This window comes from Xiphophorus couchianus, chromosome 6, assembly GCF_001444195.1.
Source record: "Xiphophorus couchianus chromosome 6, X_couchianus-1.0, whole genome shotgun sequence".
In the NCBI taxonomy this organism is placed as follows: domain Eukaryota; kingdom Metazoa; phylum Chordata; class Actinopteri; order Cyprinodontiformes; family Poeciliidae; genus Xiphophorus; species Xiphophorus couchianus.
In genome coordinates this window covers 25,132,895-25,143,502 of record NC_040233.1, presented here as the reverse complement: position 1 = coordinate 25,143,502, position 10,608 = coordinate 25,132,895, and positions in this window count along the sequence as shown.

Sequence of the window (10,608 nt, the reverse complement as noted above, 5' to 3'; positions counted from 1 at the left end):
AAAACGTTCCCATCATATTACGCATCCATCCAGCTCCGCTATGATCACGCCGCTCGTCTGCGATGCGTTTCCCTGCAGCCCATTTAACGCCTCAACAGTTATAAAATCATTAATTAAACCAGCATCAAACTTGATCCCACAGAGCCCAGTGTGTGTGCTGCTTTCTCTCTGCGTGTGTGTGCTCTGTGCCCTGCAGCTCCGAATACACAAAAAGGCCTCCTTGTTGAGCTTTGGTGTTCAAAGCCAGCTGATGGTCTCAGTGGGGAAAAGGGAATTGATTTATTTTACACTGAGTTGAAGTAAACATGACAGAGCCCCCATTTCTGAATACATAACAAAAACACAGGCGGCTCCTCTGCACTGACCACAGGCAGGAGAATAATCAAGATTCATGGTTTTTCACATCCAAACTGCAATCTGGATAAGAAATTTTAAAAATGTAATGTTTATGCATCATATTTTAACTTAATATTTTACGACATTTCTAAGCCGTTCTCTAAGAAAATTTTACATTTTGGTTTAGTTTTAGTGAAGGTCCTTTTCAAGTGGTATATTTCAGTTCAACTTGTTCCTTTTCTTCCGATGTTTGGGCATAGAAGAGTAGTAGGGCCACTGAAAAAGAAATAAAATCTGAGATCAAAAAGAAGTTTTGATCTCAGAGGACTATGAGAATTGTGAGAAAAAAAGCCAGATTTCTAAGAAACAAAGTCAGAATTCTGAGAAAAATGTTGAAAATTTGAGACAAAAGTGGAAATTCTGAGAAAAAAGAATTAGGAAGGGCATAATCATTAAAACATTTCCACAGGCCACAGTCATGATCATTAACCAGAACATATGAATAGATTACAGCTTAGCTAAAGGAAATGTGTCGTTCCACTCAGCATTAATTCACCGATATTCTGTTAATGTGACAATAAAAACTGGGATTAAGCTGAAAAGCAAAGAAAGAAACAAAATTCCTTCTGTTTTATTTAAATCTTGACGCCATTTATGTGTTGTTATAAGTATTATCAGCAAACAAAAGGAGGATTTGTGATTGATAACATTGAGTTTCTGTTCCTGAACTGAAGTCTGCTTGTCGTTTTAGTGAAGCAGAAGAAAAGAACGAAGTCTGTCAGTCAGTGTTGGTCGCACATCCAAATATTGAGCAGTTCAGTTCAGAGCAACAGGAATATTTGAGACATGCATTTTCATAGCTAAATGTTAGTGTTTGGTGAAATGAGATCCAATTGTTTCTAACTTTGACAGAATCCCCAAATGTAGGATTTTCAAAAAGGTTTGAGTTTTAACACAAACCACAGATAAAAAAAAATATGTATGCCTTTTGGGCATTGAGAATGAGAATACTGTTAAGTTGGATTTGAAAATTTCAGCATAAATAAGTTAAAGATGACCTACTACTTACTTGAACGGGTTAGGATACATCTATAGGCTAGACAATTTTTTTATTACATGTTTTATACAAACTCATTCTTAGACAATGAGATTTTACTCTGGCCAGTTCTGTCTATTTTGAGCTGTTTTATTGCGTCTTGTCACTTTAAATGACAAGACGCTGCTGCTGCTGGTCAAGCCCCCCCCAACTTAATGTTTACATTCACATATGAAAATGGCTGCAAACAGAAGCACAATTATGCAATCGTACATCTTTGAAAAGTAGAAGTAGAGCCTCCTGGACAACCAACAACAATGTAGCACGTGGTTTCTGGATGGTAAATCAACAAAAAAAACACTCGCCTTTTCCAGCAGGCATTGTACATTGCGTAGAGCAATATAACCAGCTGACCAAATGTACTGGAATGTGCATGGGTTGCTATGTAATGGCCAGGGATCAGCTGAGGTTGCTAGGTAACGCCAGAGACCCTGTTGAATGTGACTTAGGATTATGGAGGTTTGTGAAACGCCTTATTTCAAAAACTATTTTACCAAAAAGAAGCTTTGTGTTTTTTTTAAAGTGCTTGGAATGTTTTTAGAAGAAGTAGAGACTCAAATGGAAGAATAAAAACATGCAAAAGGTGATGTGCATAATGCTTAAACTGTAATAAGATTTTTGAGTTTATGTTGTAAAAGAACAATGAAATAATACTCATTAGTTGGTGGAGGTGTTACTATAGTTACAATCTGACAGCACAAGTTTAATCTTTTCTTTGTGTTTGAGCTCCGCTTGGTCACAAAAACGTCTCAGCGAATAATAATCATCAATTATCCCTGATTGCTTTTAAGCTCAGCCAAAAAAACTTGGCCCTTTCTTACAGATTCCACCAGGTCTAAATTAAATTCTGTTTAAGCCCCCATGAGATCTGGATGAAAGGATGAATAAACAGATGGACTGGATGAAAGAACAGACAGTTATAGTGGATAAATATTTTAGAAAACAGAAAACAAAATTAAGTTTTTTTCCTTCTCTGATAAATTACTCTTCAAGAATCCTGGTAAACAAATATATCACTAAGCAAGTTTATAGTTTTAGTGTCAATGTTTGTGGCTGCTGCAGATATTTTGTGAACGTATGTATGATTTTACTGGAGCTCTTTCTCTTGGTATATCAGAAATAAAAATTAGTGTTCATAAAAGCTGTGACAAAACTTCCACAACGAACAATTCAGCAAGAGCAAAACCAAGAAATGCCAACATATCTTGAATTATCCTTCCTATTAGTTCTGAGAAATGCTAATTATCCCACATTTCCAATTTTGCAAAGCAGCTGTCTCATTTATTGTAGGTCCTTTTGTGTGTTAAATGTCTTTAATCCTCTCTTACCATTGAAGTTGTAGGAGACAAATTGAACTCGCTCCACTTAACCAATTAACATTTTGGAGGTTATTTTTGTCATTCAGACTGAACATTCCTACGAAACACAAACTGAACTTCTTTCTCTAAGTGAATCCAGGAAGTGATGGAAGCAATTAAACATGTTAATCAAAACATAACAGCTGTTTTTGTTATTTAAAGTCAATTTGTGATCACTTTAGCTTTTCATCTGTTCCGTAAAATTATAAACTCATTCAACATTACATTAAGTGTTTCCTAAAATGTATGATTTCAATTTGGATTCCTGTGTAGGAAACATTTTGGACCGGCAGACTGGTGGATGGATTTCTTGATTTTTGGTGATCAGTCGATACTAATATGTGAAAATGATCTTATTAATCTCTGCAGAAGCTTGAACATCAGCCACAGCGGAAAGGAAGTCGACTGATGGATCCGCCCAAAATCTGGGGTTAATTCCAATGACAAATAACTTTATGTTATTGGAGACTATTGTTTAATATTTGTCAGTAAAATATTATTGGAACATTGAAGGTCTACTGTGACCTTAAAACACCCGACAGTGAGACTATCTGCGTTTTTGTTACAAATGTGCGCATATCTTTTTCAATATTCTGCTATGGTCAAAAAACTATTTTGCAGTTGCGATGTTTCCAAAAACTAATAAAGGAAATTAAAATCACATTAGCTAGTTAATGTGATAAGTCATTAAAAATCATGGATGTAAACACGAGATGTTCATACTGGCGTCTTCTTCTTGGAGCGACAAGCCCTTTGGATTGGATACCTTTGAATGACAAACTTAACTTCAGATGAACTCTGCGATGTTATGAGAGCTCTGGTGGAGCCAGCTGCTGCCATAAAGTGCGGTTAGAGATGGTGAGGAAGATGCTGTGGACCCAGGTTGAAATGAAGAAAATGATGATTTAATGAAAAAAAGCACAATAATCCAGGCAGCACAGATGAGCAGAAGGCTAATGGCTCAGAACTGGTAGCAACTGGAAAAACATCTGACAGCAGCAGACAAAAGAACAGGCTAGACCCGACAAAGAACAAGGAACACAGGTGGGTTTAAATACACCGAGAGACAATCAGGGGAAACGAGGAACAGGTGTAACTAATCCAGGGGTAGACGGGACAACACAGAGACTCAACAGAACACAGAGACCTAAATAAACACAGAGAACCCAAATCACTACAGCTGCACATTGTCCAAAGAGCAAAGTGGCTACAAATGAGTGTCTTGCTGCTGTACACAAACTTGCGTGCTGTGAAGATGCTAAAGATGGTTTTCAGATGTGGTTTTGCAAAATACACCAATTTTGATATGGCTGAAAAATGTTGCGCAAAAACTTTTTATTGGAAAATATGAGCTTTTTAAAAATTGGTGTGTTTTCATTAAGCAAATTAATTTTTGTAATTCCAATTTGTGCAGTTTTGTTTTCAGAGGAAACATGGCTACATATAAAACAGGTGGGCTTTTAGCTTTGACTTATAGGAAGTCTGTGTTTCAGCTACTTTGCAGGTTTTTGAAAGTTTGTATGAGATTAGAGGAGCATAAAACTGAATGCTGCTTCTCCATGTTTGGTTCTGGGGATGCAGATCATCCAGAACCTGAATACTTTATGTATCTTTAATATGTTTTGTGTCAAGCGTTACACATCAAACCAGTGCCTCCGCTTTGATGTTGTTTTTTTGTTAATTGAGAATCGTTTTCAGAGGACGAATCTCTCACATTACCGCAGACTGCTCAGCATCTTACTGTAAGAGTCTTTATGCTTGCCGACTGTCTAGACTCGGTCTTTCACATCGGCACAAAGCCTGTCCGCCTCCCGGCTTCATGAATAGCTCATCAGCAGATTAGATGACTGAGATTTGACCTTGATATACGTGAGATTCAGAATAAATGTGTCTGTGTGTGTTTGTTTGATCTCCCCGGTGAGCTCCATTCACCACTTGAACACACACCTTCTGTGTCTCGTCTCAGTTCGTTGACCTCATGCCAGCAGATGAAATCTGTCTTTTATTTCCACATTGGCACCTTAAAGGCTGATGTGCGACACAAAAACAACCTTTATTCCTTCACAAAAACACCCTTTATTTTCCCATCTTCTATTTCCTCTCTTTATTCGATGCTCTTTAGTTGTATTTTTTTGTAGCACGTTTCAGAAAAGTTGACTGAATGTTGTTGCTCTCGCTCCCCGTCTCCTTCTCCGATTACCTGCAATCTGTCCTCTTATCTTTTTTCTTCTCTTCCTCTTTCTGTGGCTCTTGGCTGAAGACCATTATTGTACCTGACAGCAGCTGAATGTGCTGAAGGTCTCTGCTGTCTCATTAAGATTGTTGTGGCACAGATGGACTCATAATAACCTCACAAAAGAAGTTATATTGAAATCTTTCATTTGTCCCACTAAAAATAATCCCATATGTTTCTACAGACAGCACGTACAACGGTGTATTATGGCCATTCTAGGTAGAAAAAGATTTCTGCCAACCAACTCAGAAATGTTGAGATTTATCTCTGGGAATTTTTTTTACTTTTCAAAGGCCAAAAATGTTGAATCTTTGACACAGAAAATGTTTGACACAATTTTTTTCTGAGAAAAAAAAAGAGAAATTTTGAGATTAATCTCAGATATTTTCTAGAGAAAATGTGAAAATGTCTATGTTTCAAAAGTAATAAAAAAAAAACTTTTAACAGAAAATTTTTAAGTCAAAATTTTTCACTTTTGAGTTTGAGTTTTTTTCTGATAAAATATGGACAAAAAAGATGGTTTTAAATTAATTCAGATGGTTTCTAAAAAAAACCTTCAGAATTTGACATTTTTCATCTTTTAAAAATTCAAAAGTACCAATATTTCCATGTTTGAAATTTATTTATTTAAGTTTATTTGATAGGGACAGACCAGACCCACATCGACATAGACAAACTGAACAGAACAGCAGTCCCATGTTTGCTTCAAATTTCCATTTTTTCTAGAAAATTTCTGAGATTTGTGGAAAAATTTAAGTTTTTGACTTTTCAAGCTCAGAAACTTCAGAATTTTTTCAAAAACAAATTGGGGATTAAACTCAAAATTTCAGAATTCTTTTAGCTGAAGTTTACCTCTTCATCTCCCCTGCCCCCTTTCTACAATTACCCTAATACGCAGTCGTAGCAGGGCCTACTGATTCAATCATTAACATATTTTTCTTGGTTAGTCTGCAGATAATTAAACAAATGCATTGCTTACTTTAATTCAAGACACACAATCTTAACTGTTTGTTTTTCAAACATTTTTAGGATATTAATAACATTTTTATTTATTGTTCTGGTTAAGTAGATTATCGTTTTGCTTTTAGTCTGGTGTTTTCTTTTCTGTACTCATGTTTCCAGAGTAATTTAACAAAAGAATTTTCCCCATTAGCTGCAGACATCTGCGTACTGAAAGGGTTGTTGCTAAGAGATGCGTTACTCTGTTGTTGTGCTTGTAGAGAAATCAGAGGGACTCATTTTCCAAAATGTTTAAATCATCCTTTGAACACTTTTCTATTTGTCAGATAATTCAAATCTGTTGGTTACCATGTTTCTGATTTTGCTGCTGAAAATATAAGAACCAGACTTTCAGGCGTGAAAACATCCTTTGTAAGTTTTCAATAGTTTTTAAAAGCAATCAATTTTGGATCACAGTTTTTTTTTCTGAGTAATTTCTAACCAGAAATTATAACAACCGTTGACCCAAACAGCAAAAATAATCTGCAAATAAAACCTCAAAACCATTTTGATCACTAAGACTGGGGATCGTCTTCTGTGAATTGACAAGACAAAACTGGAATGTCTTGGAAGCTGTGAGTCTATTTACATCTGCTATAAAACTTTGAAAGATGAAACACTTTGGAGGAACCATAATGATCTGGAAATTGATCCTCATTAAGTTTTTCAGCAGGAACATTATTGAAAACACTCGAATCTAAAGGATATTACTGTACAGAAATAAAATGTATTTTAGGACTTGTTAAACATTTATGCCACTTAAATTAAATGTGCAATTTTCTACCTCTACATTAAATCAGAAAAAAAGAAGTTCTTGCTCAAAAGCCGAAAAGGGAAGGAAGTTTCTGAATCTGAATTTGCTTTAAATTGATTTTCTGCTCTTTGTGTGGGTCGAGTTCTGTTCTCAATCAGACTGAGTGACACAGGAAGACTTTCAGAGTCAGGTTCAATCTCTTCTGCCCCTCGGATAGATGCTGTGTAGCATGGAGGCTGAGGGGTCAAAGGTCAGATGAGAATCAATCCCTTTTGCACCACATCCCGTCTCAATTTTCTTTACTTTAATTCCTCACAGAGAAGAATGTCTCTGTGAGGAATGTCACTGTAATGTCAGCATCGGTGGAAACTTTATAGCAGCTTAATTAGATGCAATGAAACTTTTCTCTCTCTCTTACTTTAGTTGCAGTTTTTATTTACACCATTAGTTTTCATAACATGGGCTTTGACAGTCATTTAAATTTAGTTTCAGTCACTCATTTTGATTTTTTGCATAAGCACTCATTTTCTTTGCAGCCCAATCTGTTTTTGGCAATTATTTCTTTTATAATATCAGGTCAGTTTAGTAAAAGTTTTGTTAGTCACAGGAAGGACATATAAATAAATTTGACCTGTTACCTCAGGAACAATTGAAAATCAGACAGTTGGATTAAAAAAAAGATAATCAATTAATCACATGATAAATTAAATGAGCTCAATTTCTGTTCTGATTATTAATATTTTTGAAGGGCAGTTTTGCTTACTGAAAGTTTAATTAATTTAATTAATGTATTATGAATTCTTTGGGTGTTGTGCTTCATTTTGGATATTTGAAATATTTTCCAGGTGTTCTTTACAAAAATTAAAGTTTATTAGTCTTTGAGAACTCACAACATTATTTCTTGAAAACAGACTCAACCCCCCCCACCCAACATTTATCATTTATTGCAATAATTACAGGGACAATTTATCGAAGCAGAGCCTCCTGCACAATAAAAAAAATGCAGCAAGTGGTTTCTGGACAGTAAGTCAACAACGAAACACTTGTCTTTTCCAGCAGCCATTGTACAACACATACAGCGGTAAAACCAGCTGACCAAATGTGCTGGAACTCTTCTGGGGTTGCTAACGGCGGAATGCCTGTGGAACACCAAAAAGCATCAACTTATTGTTGAAAAAACGGCTGGGTGTTCTATTTAAAGAGGTTGGAATGTTTTTTTTAGAAAAAGTTAAGACTCAAATGGAAGTATAAAAACATGCCAAAGGTGATGTGCATTTATTTCATAAGGATTTTAGAGTTGATGTTGTAAAAGAAGCACTTTGGATGTTCTTAGACGCAGTAGAGACCAAAATGGAGGTACCAAAATGTGCATAAAGTGAATTTTTCAGAGTACCTCCAATTTAACTGTAAGTGTGTTGATGCACTGGGTTGTTTTGTGGTCTGAATCTGTAGTGTACCACTTTAAAATGTGTTTTGCCTGTTTGCTGGGATGTGTAGGAGCCCTACAACATGATTTCTAGGCTCTCTAGTTGAAGCTTATGAGATACAATTAGTCAGCAGGCCCATTAGTCTGCCATTTGGGACTTGACGAGCTGCTGGGGGTCTTCGGTTGCCTTTCACTGCAGGGCTTAATGGCGCTCATCTGAGCTGAAAGACCGCGCAGCTCACATGGGAAACCTATTTTCTTTTTAAAAGATGCAATAAGGATAACATGTCATGGGTAACTTTCCCAATTTATTTTACCTTCTTGCTTCTGATTTTCATTACAGGGTATAATTGGAGTCAAATTTAGAGCATGATTTTAGGCAGGGAAGGTAATTTATCCATTTTTAAATACCAGGGATAAGAGCTATTCTGTCTGCTATTCATGTCTTTCCAATTTCACTTCCAAGACACTCAGCAATTAACACGCTTTTCGTCAGCTATCTCAAAAGTGATTTTCTTCCTTTTGTCACTACCGAGTCTTTTTGAGAGAACTTCAATGAAAGGCTTTAATTCACAAGCAAGTCTTTGTGAGTTTAGGGTTAGCATACCAGATGGAGGTCAGTACCAAGTAAGCTTGAAAGGCCTGATTTCTTCTTAGGTTCATGAAAAGTTGATAAACAGGATGTGATGTACAATTGCCTGGAAAAAAACATTAATGTCTAACTAAAATATTCTTAAAAGAAACTTACAATTAAACTGGTATTAGTAGGGTTCTTCAACGCATCAAAAACATCAGTGGTATGACGATTAGTATGAATAAATCAGAGCAGGAATTTCCCTCTTGGAGGAAGTAGATTACATACCTGAATATGAAATAATTCATAAATTAGGTTAATGTGTTTGAGACACAGATGGGACTCGAGGTGTCTCTTTAATTCTATCCTCTGTATGTTTATTTGCTCATTCATATTCCAGACGAAAGCCTTGGACTGTGTCAAATGGCCGGTAATTACACAGAGCTGATGGACTCGCACTTCTACAAACAACAAAACTAAACCCAGTTAAGCTACGGTAATGGAAGAAATGTAAGGACGCCTGAAACGCTGCCACAGAAATCCAAAAATCCAAGGTTGGCCATCTAGCAACAGGAGTACAATGATAAACTGCTTTGCAAAAAAAGGGCTGCTTTATATTTTGTCCTCAGAATAAACCTGAATTAATCATTTGGTGGGTGAAAGAAGTGAATCATAATAACAAAAAGAGCACCATCTAAAATTCCCCATTACCACTTTTTTTTAAAGGTTTTGCAGATTCATTTATTTATGTTCCTGAAAGTTAGAAATATAGACACCTCTTATTATTTAGATTTTTACTTAACATATTCGTCAATGTGTTTGTCTGTATTACAGCTCTTTTGCATATGTTAATCTCCCAGTAGAACATGAATTAAGATTTTATGAATTATGTAATTCAGAGGAAAAAGGGCTGGCAATTTCATAAAAGCTGCTAACAACAACAACAAATCTGAAAAAAAAGTCCGATTGGACTGTGAAGCATTTATGTTAGTGATGCTATTTACGGGAATGCTGCACAGGTGAGTTCAATCATTAGATAAAGAACAGCTGCAAAGATATCGAGACATTATGGTAAAAGTATTGATTAAACTAGTGAACACATCTTGCACTTTTTATTTAATGGTATTTAAGTCTTTGAGATTTATTGTGATTGTTGTAAATTATTTTATGATTGTCTTCTTTTTATTTAAAATGTACTGATATCTGTACAGCACATTGTTGAGGCTTCAATTGTTGCTGCATATTTTGGTATCAATTCAATACCAAGTAAATACAACACCAGTATTACTGATACCGATACCGATACTTTTTTTCAAGTTTGATATATCATCAACCTTCAGGAGTTTTTGTTGTTTTTCTTTTTAAATGTTTTGTTAAATCTACAACAGAATTAGGACTAAGTTTATCTGTGTTTGTAAAACAGGTGAGTTCAATCATGAGATAAAGAACAGCTGCAAAGAGTTTTGTGTTAACATATTAAAACAAAAAACCAAAACAACATAAAAATTTAATATATTTATGAGCATATCTTTTTGCATAAAAAAGTTTTAAAAAAAGTAATCTGAGAGAGCAAATCCTAAAATCTTTGCTAAGGTAGTGCTCAGAAATTAAAATATTGAAATTAAAGTAAAATCTCCAGTGTGAATCTGAAACTAAAGTATCAATGTGATGCTGATATCAACTTGGTATTGATATTACCAATATTTTCACCTCTAGTTTTTGATACGTGATGTTAACGTCAACAAAGATACTTTTGGAGTTTATGCAAAGCCTGATGTACCTAGTGTGTAAAAATTATGTATCCAAGTTACCTTGGAAATTCTGAGAACAAT